This window comes from Triticum urartu, chromosome 7, assembly GCF_003073215.2.
Source record: "Triticum urartu cultivar G1812 chromosome 7, Tu2.1, whole genome shotgun sequence".
Taxonomy (NCBI): domain Eukaryota; kingdom Viridiplantae; phylum Streptophyta; class Magnoliopsida; order Poales; family Poaceae; genus Triticum; species Triticum urartu.
The window spans coordinates 12,081,155-12,096,197 of NC_053028.1; the positions used below are offsets into that span (position 1 = coordinate 12,081,155).

General features: G+C 46.8%; 1 pseudogene; it reads right to left on the reverse strand.

Moving 5' to 3' along the window:
• Positions 1-3,311: 3,311 nt before the first annotated feature.
• LOC125518122 lies at positions 3,312-5,993 on the reverse strand (annotated as a pseudogene).
• Between the last annotated feature and the right edge of the window lie 9,050 nt (positions 5,994-15,043).

Consider the following 15,043-nt stretch of genomic DNA (forward strand, 5'->3'; position numbering starts at 1 on the left):
TGAACGATTCGTTGCCCATTCTCTTCATACTGTCTGCAGGGCCCTTTGCTTCAGGCAGCTTTTTTGCCTCTTTACCAAACCATGAAGCACTTGCAACATAATGATTTGTTTTACTTACCTAAAGATAATTTTTACAACCTTGCAGGTTTCCATGGTAGTTTGTGCAGATATCAGCAAGATACTCATAATTTTCATTTTAGACACAACTTTGGAGTCCATCAATGTACACAACGATTTTCCTTCCTTACCAGGTACCGTTTCGATGCATACAGCCTATATGGCTGCTAAGACGCACAACGCTAAGCGTCTAAATCAACAGACAAGCCTATATGTTATGGTCCCTACATATCTAACATAGTAAATGCCAAGTCCTGGCACCAGCCAAAATCCTATTTGCATATGTGAAACACAAGCTTATATGATAATACCTTCAGTTTATCATCTGAAACAACAAAAATGGACCAAACACAAATACACCCAGCAGGAAAACTTTTCATCAAAGCTTCCAATGTTATTTTATTTTACTGACATCAATGCAATTTTTCTCTGTGATTAACGGATCTAAGGCCCTACTGAATTTATTAGCTAAAGGAAACATATTACAAAAAAACTTTCTCAAAGGCATGCAGTGTTTTACCAAAATACTGAATGAATAAGGTCAACTAAACATGGCACTGGTAACCAGTCTGATTGAAACTTTTAGTAGTATACTAACAGGTTGACAATATGCACTAGGATTTAGGATAATTATAATAACGGGTTGTTATTGAAAGAAGACCAATTACAGTATAGTTTAGCCTCATGCAACAAATACATGCCTGTCCAGAACAACAGCCAGTGCAAGGGAAATAAGAACAAGAGTAACAATGTCCTTCGAAATGACATTATGCTTATAGGTTTACCAAGCATTTGCTCTGAACTGAAAATCAGGCAAGTAGGAGTGTAAGCACCAGCAAATTGAGCAGCATGATTCAAGCAGATTCCAAAGTAACGGTCAAATACTTCAGCCGATAGAAGAGCCAATTCTTGGAGAAGCACAGGGCATGGCTTGAAGGTAAACCTACTGCCCATCTGCATCTGCTAATGACTCTGTGAACAGAGGAACATAGGCTAGAAATCGTTGTGTACTGTTTTTCTCAAGCTTAAAGATACATCCAACTTGCTTATGTTGCATATCGTACGCTACCAAGGTATCACCACATCCACGTGAAAGCAGGAAAATGCTGTCACAGTGTGGATGAATCCCAACAATCCTGTGCTTCTTCCCAGTCAAGCTCATAAGCTCATTGAATCTGGCAGTATGCTTTAGGACCAATTCTTTACTATCACAATACTGTAGGCACCAGAGTTCTATCCTAGAGATTTGCTTGTTATCATCGAAGGAAGGTATAGCATAGTGTAAACACCCCTGAGATGATCCAATCGTATGATGTATTCGTTTCCTTATCTTTTCTTTTTCTCGATCTGGTAGACATGTCCTTCACATAGATAACCTGTGCCACATCATTGGCTAGGACGAACGGTTCGTCAGTGTACCCAAGATTTTTCAGATCCACTGTTGTCATTCCGTACTGTGGGTCTACATGTACCCCGCCTTCTGACAGATTGACCCATTTGCACTTAAACAAAGGGACCTTAAAATCTTGTCCGTAGTCAAGTTCCCATATGTTCACTATGTAACCATAATATGTGTCCTTTCCCTTCTCGGTTGTTGCATCAAAGCGGACACCACTGTTTTGGTTGGTGCTCTTTTGATCTTAGTCAATCGTGTAAAATGTATTCCCATTTATCTCGTATCCTTTGTAAATCAATACAGTCAAAGATGGTCCCCTGGACAACAAATACAACTTATCACAAACAGTGTTGTCACCTCTGAGACGTGCTTCCAACCAACTGCTGAAAGTCCTAATGTGTTCACATGTAATCCAGTCGTCGCACTGCTCCGGGTGTTTGGAGCGCAGACTGTTCTTGTGTTCATCGACATACGGGGTCACCAAGGTAGAGTTCTGTAGAACTGTGTAGTGTGCTTGAGACCAAAAATGCCCGTCCCTGCATATTATTGAGTCCGCTCCTAGCGTGCCTTTTCCAGTCAGTCTCCCCTCATACCGCGATTTAGGGAGACCTATCTTCTTAAGGCCAGGAATGAAGTCAACACAAAACCCGATGACATCCTTTGTTTGATGGCCCATGGAGATGCTTCCTTCTGGCCTAGCGCGGTTACGGACATATTTCTTTAGGACTCCCATGAACCTCTCAAAGGGGAACATATTGTGTAGAAATACGGCCCTAGAACGACAATCTCGTCGACTAGATGAACTAGGACATGCGTCATGATATTGAAGAAGGATGGTGGGAACACTAGCTCGAAACTGACAAGACATTGCGCCACATCACTCCTTAGCCTTGGCACCATTTCTGGATCGATCACCTTCTGAGAGATTGCATTGAGAAATGCACATAGCTTCACAATGGCTAATCGGACGTTTTCCGGTAGAAGCCCCCTCAATGCAACCGGAAGCAGTTGCGTCATAATCATGTGGCAGTCATGAGACTTTAGGTTCTGAAACTTTTTCTCTGGGATATTTATTATTCCCTTTATATTCGACGAGAAGCCAGTCGGGACCTTCATACTGAGCAGGCATTCAAAGAAGATTTCTTTCTCATCTTTCATAAGAGCGTAGCTGGCAGGACCTTCATACTGCTTCTGAGGCATGCCGTCTTTTTCGTGCAAACGTTGCAGGTCCTCCCGTGCCTCAGGTGTATCTTTTGTCTTTCCATACACGCCCAAGAAGCCTAGCAGGTTCACGCAAAGGTTCTTCGTCACGTGCATCACGTCGATTGAAGAGCGGACCTCTAGGTCTTTCCAGTAGGGTAGGTCCCAAAATATAGATTTCTTCTTCCACATGGGTGCGTGTCCCTCAGCGTCATTCGGAACAGCTACTGCGCCGGGACCCTTTCCAAAGATTACGTGTAAATCATTGACCATAGCAAGTACGTGATCACCGGTACACATGGCGGGCTTCTTCCGGTGATCTGCCTCGCCTTTGAAATGCTTGCCTTTCTTTCGACATTGATGGTTGGTCGGAAGAAATCGACGATGGCCCAGGTACACATTCTTCCTGCATTTGTCCAGGTATATACTTTCAGTGTCATCTAAACAGTGTGTGCATGCGTGGTATCCTTTGTTTGTCTGTCCTGAAAGGTTACTGAGAGCGGCATGATTCAAGAAGTTTCCAAAGTAACGGTCAAATACTTCAGCCGATAGAAGAGCCAATTCTTGGAGAAGCACAGGGCATGGCTTGAAGGTAAACCTACTGCCCATCTGCATTTGCTAATGACTCTGTGAACAGAGGAACATAGGCTAGAAATCGTTGTGTACTGTTTTTCTCAAGCTTAAAGATACATCCAACTTGCTTATGTTGCATATCGTACGCTACCAAGGTATCACCACATCCACGTGAAAGCAGGAAAATGCTGTCACAATCTGGATGATTCCCAACAATCCTGTGCTTCTTCCCAGTCAAGCTCATAAGCTCATTGAATCTAGCAGTATGCTTTAGGACCAATTCTTTACTATCACAATCCTGGAGGCACCAGAGTTCTATCCTAGAGATTTGCTTGTTATCATCGAAGGAAGGTATAGCATAGTGTAAACACCCCTGAGATGATCCAATCGTACCAAATCCTCGCCCGTACGACACACTGATGGTCTTACATACTTTCCCCTCCATGTCTACACCCAGCAACACATAATCGTCGATGATGTAATTAAGGTTGCCCATCACGTAGAGCAAGCCGCCAACAAAGACACATCTACCACCGAAAAATAGCGTATATTTCTCAAACATCCCACAATTCCTATGACTCTAGGCTCCTGTCCGGGAGGAGTAGATGTTCACTCGAGTGATGTAAGTTTCCAGATAGGTATGCTCGAAATGAAGAATATGGAAATGGGCCGAGGCCGCTGGGTCGAAAGCCAGACCGGTGGCACGGGTACGTCTGTTTGCTAGCTCCAGCGGTTGAGGTTGAGGGGGAAGCTGAAACCACCTCTTGGTGGTGGGATTGCATACGACCAAATGGGAATCATCCTTGCTATTGTAGAGGCGATAGAGAAGGAGGCCATTGCAGACGTCCACCTGGGTGATGCCACTGTACTTGTTTGGCTGCAGGTAAGGGAGGGGAGGGTCAAACGGTATTGCCGCGCCGGAGACGCTGGCAAAGTGGTGGTGTCGTCCGTTGTTGCTGCTGGTCGTGTAGAGGAAGCGGGCGAGGGCCTGGGGCAACTTCTTACGGTTTGCGGGGTCGGTAATGAGGTCACACCAGAGTACAGAGACACACTTGAGGCCATAGATGGATCTCACAGGGAGACGACAGAGGATCTCCAGGATGAGGTCGTCAGTGAGCAGGCTGGCCGCCGTCGCCTCTGGATGGCTGCCCAGCCTCAGCTTGGTGTTCCTCCAGAACATCTCCCCCTGCTTCGCCTCCTCCCTGGAGTGGACACGGAAGGGCCTAGGCAGGGGAATGATCTGCAAAAGGATAGAGGAAATCATTGATCTGGCTAATGAAAATCAACCCGGGTGGTGGTGACCTCGCCGTTGTGAGTCGGGTAAGATAGTACCTTGGTTTAGGGTGTCGATGGGTGATGGGGACGCCGCTGGCAGATCTTTGCTTCTCGGAGGGCAACACAGCAGTGGCGGAGCTACAAACAAATTGTTGGGCGAGCCAAGCTAAGAATAATACGGAAATTTGAAATTCTGAATCATTGTCATTATAATAAGTAAACAAAAGAAGCTATACCAAAATACAGTTTCCCCATTACTATTTTAGTTCGCCATTACAAAAGCTTGGAGATATCGGACCAGAGACTGAAGTGAGTGGATTGTTTCCGCTACGAAATTGGAATTTTATGTCAAAATGTAAAGAAACATGCTTTGCGTAAACTGTAAACAATAATGGTTCTGCATAAAAGGTACAACAGCAACATCTTCAGTTGTTTATTTATGCTGCCACCGTACACATACGAATAGACAATAACCTAAATGAAAGAAACTGGAAATGGATCAAAGAAAATTACATGTGCAACCTGCAGGGATTTGCCGCTGCTAACTACCCGCGGTTGCGTGGCCACGTGGCCTGGGGTCGTGGGTCGGCCGACTCGCCGTCGTCATGCTGTTGTGTGCCGGTGAGCGGAGGCCGATGTGTGCCGCTTGCCGGTGGCGGCGCCGCGGGCGTCAACCGCTCCTATGTGTCGATCCGTCGGGGGCGACTTGGCTGCTAGGTGCTTCTTCTTTTCCTGGGTGCCGGGCTTTTTTTTTGAGAACTGGGTACCGGGCTGTTACGTGTTGGGTTGGGCTATGGCTGGCCAAACGGGCCGGGCCAACCAGGCCAGCCGGCGAACATGCCTGCACGGTCTGTCATGGGCCAGGCATGACATGGGCTAAACGGGCCATGCCTGGCACGCGGCACGACACGACCCGTATAATAATCATGCCCTGGCGGGACGTGTCGGGCCAGACACGATTACGATGGGTCGGGTCAGGACGGCCAGCCCGTTTGACCAGGTCTGGTTGATCTCTGTGTTGGTCAGATGCTGTGGTCTGGGCTTAGATAAATTTGAAGCTACATCGCTGCGTGGGCTACGGCCTAGTCGGCCTTCACGTAGACCACCGCCGCCACCATCACCACGTCGCCGAAGATGCCAAGAACATCAGCCACTATCACCCACTGACGAAGCTCGTCTCCAGCCACGAGGTCGTGCCACCAGATGAATGAAGGAGATCACGGCTGTCCACCACCGCGCCCACCACTACCAGTACTGCATGGCGGCTGCCCACGTCCCGCACCGTCATAGGGAAAAGGAAGCAAGCAAGCCGCCACCTGCTCGCCTGTACGCGCACCATCTTCCGCCACCACCATGCCTGCTGCTCTGCCAGCCACCAACCATGGCAGAGGTAGACGCCCGTTGCCCAGGCAGCACGCTGCCCCCGCCGCATGATGGCCGTCGGAGCCAAATCCTCATCTGGCCGGGGTCATCCCGCGCTTCATCGGCAGACGAAGCCACTCCACAGCAGCCACACGTCGTCAGGTCGCCGGTGCACCGCTACCACCCATCACTAGTAGAAAACGGGCCATTAGCATCGGTTCGTAAGGCCCTTTAGTGCCGGTTTCGGAACCGGCACTAACATTTCGGCACTAAAGCCCCCCCCCCCCCTTAGTACCGGTTCAGCACGAACCGGTGCTAAAGGGCAACCACGTGGTACGAGCCAGCTCCGGGGGCCGGGAGCCCTTTAGTATCGGTTGGTAACACCAACCGGTACTAGAATGTTTGGGGGGTTTTTGGTTTTATGATTTCTTTTTCATTTAATTTTGTTTTCCATTTTAATTCTTTTTCGTTTGCTGGTATTTTACGGTACTACACATTGTACACGTTATGCATATATATATATATATATAGAGAGAGAGAGAGAGAGAGAATTTCTAGTAGAACCAATCATATATATATATCATCAATGTCTCACAAACCACCATATTAATTTACACATACACACATGTATAGCTATATACAATTTCTCCTACATATGCATGTTGCCTTCGGAGCCAGTGGCATTAGCCTAATTGGTGCCTTCGGAGCACGATGACAATTGAAAGTGGTTCATGACATGTTCGATGGGGGCGGTAGCGGGTAATAGTATTCTCCCTTCAGATTTATGACCTGGTCGAGCAAAAATCCCGCTATTTCCTCTTGAAGTGCTTCTACGCGCTCCGTTTCTAGGAGCTTGTCCCGCACCTCTTTGAACTGTTAAGAAGGAGATCAATATGCATGTTTGTGTGACTAGATATCGATAATGGTGTAAAAATTGTGAATAGTGTTCTGACAAGCGTACCCATTCCTGTCTTTGAGATCTGCTCCTTTCGGACGCCATCATGCGAATGTTCTCGCAAACGCAGTATGCACACAGATTAGTCCCCTGCGCCTGCTTCAGGGCCTTTATTACGAGAATGGGATTTAATTTGATCAGATAATAATTAATCAAGCATGATAATTAAAGAGATGGCAGCTAGCTAGCTAGCTAGTACTACTTAATTACTTACCTTGGATCGAAACCATTTCAGCTGTGGTTTCCATTCGCCTTCCGTGACGCTGATGAACCTTGCCCAAGCCCTGCCCGCCGACAAAGAAAATGAATAAAGGGGTTATTAAATAGTTCATATCATGAAATGACGAACTAAATAGGCCGAGATATATAGTTAATAATGATTGAAATTACCTGTTGACTATCCCATACAAGATGTTGTAGTCACTATTTGCTTTGAGTAGCGAGTCCAGTATTTCAACTGTTCCGGCGTCAACTTTAATGATACACAAGATTCAGTGAAATCTGCATGCACACACGTTTGCATGTCTTAATTAAGCGGGTATATGTAAGCAAAAACATGTAGCTAGCTAGTAGGCAAAAACAGAGAATTTGTAGTACAAGAAAGTGTGACTCACTCGAAGTTGTAAGGAAGTAGTATATCTTCATTGTATTTGAGGCCTTCAAGAACTCTAGCATGCTGTCCTCTACCTGCTTTTCATAATACTTGCTCATTTTCCATGTGTATTGATTAACGGTTTTTGGGTCAATGAACCCAATGCCATAGCGTCCACCTTTTCTCATTTCATACATCTTCATCCTGCATAATACCACAGAAAAGAATATAGTGAGGATAATTACAGGTAATGATTGATCAAAAGGATCACTACAGCTAGCTTGAGACTTAAATTAATTACAGAGAAATCACTTACAGACAATAGCAACTGACGATAGATTTGTCGAGTGCGTCTTGATTGTATAACTGAAACAGTTCAGAATACTCAACGGCCACAGCTTTCTCATGGTAGTAATGATCCTTCTTGACATACATCATGAGGGACTCTCGATCGGATCTCTTGGTAATGTCCATGTACCATTGATGCAATTCATACATTCTCGTTGGGAGCTTCTTGACATCTTCTGGCTTGACCAAAGGTTGGCCCCGGACATATTTCTGTTTTATTTCCTCCTCTGTAATCACAGGCATGTCCTCGATCTCGAGGAGTTGTCCAACAGTGATCTTGAGTTCTTCAGCCTGCATTATATGCTCCTGGGTTATTACCACATCGCCCACCTCGGGAACGTAAACTGTTTGGCCACAATAATATTGGGCGCGCGTACTGTCACGTGTTGTCGGCACAACAAGCGGGGGGGGGGGGGTCGATTGCGCCGCCCGTTCTCCCAACTGGGCAATGGTTTTCCCGCATTTTTCGACAGCTGCTTGTTGTTTGCTCGAGCTCGAGCTCGCCTCCTTCTGTAGACGTTGTCGATGTAACTTCCTGATGTGGCGCTCATAGTCTGTGTCAACAGGCTTAGGAGCTGGTGGTTGAGCCATACGAATGAAGTGGTCAACTACTTCCACAGGCACTTTCTCCCTTGGCGGCGGTGGCGGTTTCGGTCCAAAATGGGCGTCGACTTCTGCCCGCACTATGGCATTGGTTTGCTCCTCGGTCCTGTTGTAAGCCCTCACAGGAAGAGGAGTAGTGAGGTTTGGACCATATTTATATCGCTTGCCTCCGCCTGTACTTCCTGTACTATGACCTCGACTGGTACCGCTACGCACCATAGCTGCGGGGTGTCTCTTCTGCGATTGCTGAGGCGGCGGAGATGGCTGACGGGGTTGAGTTGGACGAGGAGGAGTGGCCTGAAGCTGTGCCGGACTTGGAGGAGGAGTGGCTTGACACTTTGCCGGACTTGGAGGAGGAGGAGTGGCCTCACGCGTTGGTGGACTTGGAGGAGCGGGAGTCTGCTGACTCGGTGGAGGACTTCGACGAGGAGTCGGGTGACGCGGTGTCGGTGGCCTTCGAAAAATGATGCAATCCTTTCTCCATAGGATGATACGATGTTTGGCATCTCCGAGTGTGTGCTCCTCATCACCTCCGGGAATGTCAAGCTCTAGCCCCGAATATTGGTCCACCACCTCATCAACCAAGACACAAGTATAGGCCGCTGGAATCGGGTTGCAATGGAAGGTTGCCTAGGGGGAATTTGAAAGAGCAACGGCGTCCGCCACCTTCATGGATATGTTCTTCATTTTGAAGTGTAGCTCGCAGTTAGTGTTCTCCGTGATGTCATCCACGGGATATCTATCCAGCACTACTGCGTCGCCCGGGGCGGAACCCACGCTGCTTCTCGGCATGGATGGGGCGGTGGTATCCAATGCTGGATCATCCGCTAGCTGCTGCAGCTGCTGAGACCCCCTTTGCTGGCTAAGTGAGTCGATCTGCTCCTGCTGCCGCTGGAATTTAGCTGCCAATTCCGCTTGACTTGCTTCTAGGCCTTGAAGGCGTTCATAGTCGAGCTTCCTTTGCTCCTCCTCCATCTTCCTCTTCTTCTCCTCCACAATCTTCTTTCTCGCACGGGTTCTGTAGTCGGCGTTCCAGTCCGAAAAGCCCTCATACCACGGAATAGCGCCCTTGCCTCGTGTTCTTCCCGGGTGTTCAGGATTTCCCAGGGCACGCGTAAGCTCGTCGTTCTCTCTGTTGGGCTGGAACACCCCCGATCGAGCCTCTTCTATTGCAACAAGTAGCGCATCGTCGGCTCCGTTCAGACATGCCTTCGTCAAAACATTGCCTGTCTTCGGGTCCAACTCCCCCCCATGCGCATAGAACCAAGTCCTGCACCTGGGGGGCCAGCTCTTACTAACCGGAGTGACACCTGCATCCTCCATCTCTTTCTCAGACTTATCCCACTTAGGCATTGCCACCGCGTAGCCACCTGGCCCCAGCTTATGGAACTTATCCTTTTTTTCGGCATTGGCCTTGTTTATTCTCGACCGTTCCTTAGCTAATTCTGAATCCTTGAATTTCACGAAATCGTCCCAGTGAGCACTTTGTTCACGTGTAATCCAGTCATCAGACCGCTCCGGGTGTTTGGAGCGTAGAAAATTCTTGTGTTCATCCATATACGGAGCCACCAAGGCGGAATTCTGTAGAACTGTGTAGTGTGCTTCAGTGAGAGAATGTCCGTCCATACATATTATTTGTTCCCCTCCTAGCGTGCCTTTTCCATCCAGTCTGCCCTTATGCCGCGATTCAGGAACACCAATCGGCTTAAGGTCAGGAATAAAGTCAATACAAAACTCAATGACCTCCTCATTTTGACGGCCCTTGGAGATGCTTCCTTCTGGCCTAGCACGGTTATGAACATATTTCTTTAAGACTCCCATGAACCTCTCAAAGGGGAACATATTGTGTAGAAATACAGGACCCAAAATGTTAATCTCTTCGCATAGGTGAACTAGGACATGCGTCATGATGTTGAAGAAGGATGGTGGGAACACCAACTCGAAACTGACAAGACATTGCACCAAATCATTCTGTAACCTTGGTATGATTTCTGGATCGATTACCTTCTGAGAGATTGCATTGAGAAATGCACATAGCCTCACAATGGCTAATCGAACGTTTTCCGGTAGAAGCCCCCTCAATGCAACCGGAAGCAGTTGCGTCATAATCACGTGGCAGTCATGAGACTTTAGGTTCTGGAACTTTTTCTCTGCCATGTTTATTATTCCCATTATATTCGACGAGAAGCCAGACGGTACCTTAATACTGAGCAGGCATTCAAAGAATATTTCCTTCTCTTCTTTGGTAAGAGCGTAGCTTGCATGACCCTGATGTATGCCGTCTTTTCCGTGCATACGTTGCTGGTCCTCCCGTGCCTCAGGTGTATCTTTTGTCTTCCCATACACGCCCAAGAAGCCAAGCAGGGTCACACAAAGATTCTTCGTCACGTGCATCACGTCGATTGCGGAGCGGACCACGAGGTCTTTCCAATAGGGCAGGTCCCAAAATATAGATTTCTTCTTCCACATGGGTGCGCGTCCGTCAGCGTCATTCGGAACAGGTTGTCCACCAGGACCCTTTCCAAAGACCACCTTCAAATCCTTGGCCATATCATGTACATCAGCACCAGTACGGTGACAAGGCTTCGTCCGGTGATCTGCCTCACCTTTGAAATGCTTGCCTTTCTTTCTTACGGGATGACTGCTCGGAAGAAATCGACGATGTCCCAGGTACACATTCTTCTTACAATTAGCCAAATATATACTGTCGGTATCGTCCAAACAGTGCGTGCATGCGCGGTATCCCTTGTTTGTCTGTCCTGAAAGGTTACTGAGAGCAGGCCAATCATTGAGGGTCACGAACAACAATGCCTTTAGGTCAAATTCTTCCCCCATGTGCTCATCCCACGCACGTACACCTGTTCCACTCCACAGTTGTAAGAGTTCTTCAACTAATGGCCTTAGGTACACATCAATGTCGTTGCCGGGTTGCTTAGGGCCTTGGATGAGGACTGGCATCATAATGAACTTCCGCTTCATGCACAACCAAGGAGGAAGGTTATACAAACATAGAGTCACAGGCCAGGTGCTATGGTTGCTGCTCTGCTCCCCAAAAGGATTAATGCCATATGTGCTTAGACCAAACCATACGCTCCTTGCGTCATCTGCAAACTCCTTCCCGTACTTTCTTTCGATTTTTCTCCACTGCGACCCGTCAGCGGGTACTCTCAACTTTCCGTCTTTCTTACGGTCTTCTCTGTGCCATCGCATCGCCTTGGCATGCCCTTTGTTTTGGAACAAACGTTTCAACCGTGGTATTATAGGAGCATACCACATCACCTTGGCAGGAATCTTCTTCCTGGGGCGCCGGCCCTCGACATCACCAGGGTCATCGCGGCAGATCTTATAGCGCAATGCACCACATACCGGGCAAGCGTTCAAATCCTCGTACTCACCGCGGTAGAGGATGCAATCATTAGGGCATGCATGTATCTTCTGCACCTCTAACCCTAGAGGGCAGACAACCTTCTTTGCTTCGTACGTACTCTCGGGCAATTCGTTGTCCTCTGGAAGCATATCCTTTATCATTACCAGCAACTTTCCAAATCCCTTGTCAGATACACCATTCTCTGCCTTCCATTGCAGCAATTCCAGTGTGGTGCCCAGCTTTTTCTTGTCACCTACGCAATTCGGGTACAACAATTTTTTGTGATCCTCTAACATGCGCTGCAACTTCTTCTTCTCCAAATCACTTGCACAGTTTCTCTTTGCATCGGCAATGACCCGACCTAGATCATCAACGGGCTCATCTGATGCCTCTTCTTCAGCTTCTTCCCGCATTGCCAGCTCAGCTTCTTCCCGCATTACCGGCTCAGCTTCTTCCCCCATTGTTGTACCATCGTATTCAGGGAACCCATGGCCAGGATAGCTGTCGTCGTCCTCTTCTTCTTCATTGTCTTCCATCATAACCCCTCTTTCTCCGTGCTTGGTCCAAACATTATAATGGGGCATGAAACCGGTCTTAAACAGGTGGACGTGAATGGTTCTTGACGTAGAGTAATTGTGACCATTCTTACAGCGAGCACATGGACAAGGCATAAAACCATCCGCCCGCTTGTTTGCCTCAGCCGCAAGCAGAAAAGTACGCACGCCCTCAACAAACTGGGGAGAGCATCGGTCATCGTACATCCATTGCCGGCTCATCTTCATTACACAACACCGAATAGACCAAATTAATACAAGTTCATACATAAAGTTCATACAACACTTAAATGCAACAAACAAATAACTCTCTAGCTAAAGCATTTAAATGCAACAACAAATACGATCAAGATCGCAACTAAGGTAACAATGGATCCAACAGCATAATGATACCAAGCCTCACTATCGATGGCATATTTTCTAATCTTTCTAATCTTCAAGCGCATTTTCTCCATCTTGATCTTGTGATCATCGACGACATCGGCAACATGCAACTCCAATTCCATCTTCTCCCCCTCAATTCTTTTCAATTTTTCTTTCAAGTACTCGTTTTCTCTTTCAACTAAATTTAACCTCTCGGCAATAGGGTCGGTTGGAATTTCAGGTTCAGATACCTCCTAGAAAAAATTTCTATGTCAACTTGATGGGCATAATTTGTCATAAACACGAAATGCAACTAGTTTTAAAAGAGAATATACATACCACATCCGAATCATAACAAGGACTAGGGCCGACGGGGACGGATATCAAAACCATGGCACTATATGTATAACAAACAACGTACGGGTAAGATAATTATACGAGTAACTATATATCCAAATCACACAAACATCAATTTTTATATAAAATTTCATGAACTAGAGGCTCACCACAAGGTGGTGCCGGCGACGGGACGGTGCGGGCGATCGACGGTGGCTACGATGGAGATTTAGAAGGCACTAAGTAAACCACACCTACATATGCAAACGAAGTGTTATTTTTGACCTCAAATTGCAAATAAATCAAATACTAGCACATATATATATCCTCCCAAATTACTAAACTCACAAATTAATCACTATATAAAGCATTGCAAGAGCTAATCTAGCAATGAGAGATGAAAGGACAAAGTTGCTAACCTTTGTGATCATTTGAATGGATGGGGGCCTTCAAATATTGACAAATTTTGGGCAAAATGTGTGATGAGCTCGAGAGGAAGAGGGGAAGAACAGAGAGGAGAGGGGAAAGGGGAAGAACAGAGCGAGCTCGGGTGGACAAAGGGTTTATGTAGGACGACCTTTAGTACCGGTTCGTGCCAAGAACCGGTACTAAAGGGGCTGGAGGGGCACCTGTCTGACAACATCCTGCCACCACTCTCATTAGTACCGGTTCGTGGCACGAACCGGTGCTAAAGGTTCGCCACGAACCGGTACTAATGAAAGCAGCCCGGCTAGCCGTTGGAACCGGCACTAATGTATACATTAGTGCCGGCTCAAATACAAACCGGCACTAATGTGCTTCACGATTGACCCTTTTTCTACTAGTGCATCACGCCCGCCGTCGCGCCATCGCGCCCCACATAGGCCAACACCTTCTTGCGCCGCCCCATCCCGTGTCAGCTGCCAATCGCGAGGAGAGGGATTAGATCTCCGTCGCCACCAACGCTGGCCGGGCTTTGCTCCGTGGCGCCTCGCGATGGCGGCGGGGGGAGGGGCCAATGGGGAAGACGAGTGGCGGCACGCTAGAGTTTCCCCCAAGACCCATCGCGTAAGGGCTCAGGATGATATTATTCACTCGATTGATTTGGACTTGGTGCTTTTCATTCTGTCTTTATGCTGGTGTGAAGATCTCGACATATTTTTCGATTGCCTTTCACTTGCAGGTATTGTGTTCTAAACAATCTCTAAGGAGGTAAGTTCATGGTTCGGATCTGGTGGTCACGATCTGACTCAAATAGGCCTGATCTGCCATCATATGTTTGGTAGAAAATTTAGGGTTTGTGGTCTACCCTCTATTCCTTTGCGCTTATCCTCATAATTCGCATATCTAAGGCTATGGGGTAGGGACCTTCTTATACTGTATTTTCAAAGAGTCCACCTCTTATACAAATAAGATTCCTAGTCTTTTCAACTAGTTTTCCAGGTTAGAGTCCGGATCAAATTACCAACCACAATCATATTTATCTGTTAATGGATTTTACCCGTTATGTCCCCGGAGCACGCGCTTGTGAGCAAGGCGCCATAATAAAGTGTAATTCCTCTAATTATGTAGAACAACATTAGGGCTGTAATCTAACTATATGATCTAGGTCCTTCCGATTATCACTGTACCCAGGTGGTCTTTCCAATATAAATAGTATATTGTATTCCTCTGATAATCGACCAGCTTCCTTAAGCATACAACTTAAGTACATTCCAACAAGTGTTCCATGATAATCATGTAAAGTAATTCCATGCATAAATACATGTATAAGTCTATAACGAGGTATTCTGGATATTAGTAATTCCTAGTAATTAGAATATAGTTGCAGGACACATAATTCCAACATCTCCCACTTGTCCAAAACGATTATTCAAATATTCGTAAACCCATAGTCTTAACATGCTTACCAAATACCTCATGACTAATAGGCTTAGTCAAGGGGTCAGCAAATAGATTAACACTACGTTGAAAATCCAAAGAAATATATACTAATAACTTCCGTCAGTATGTTTCCTTGCTA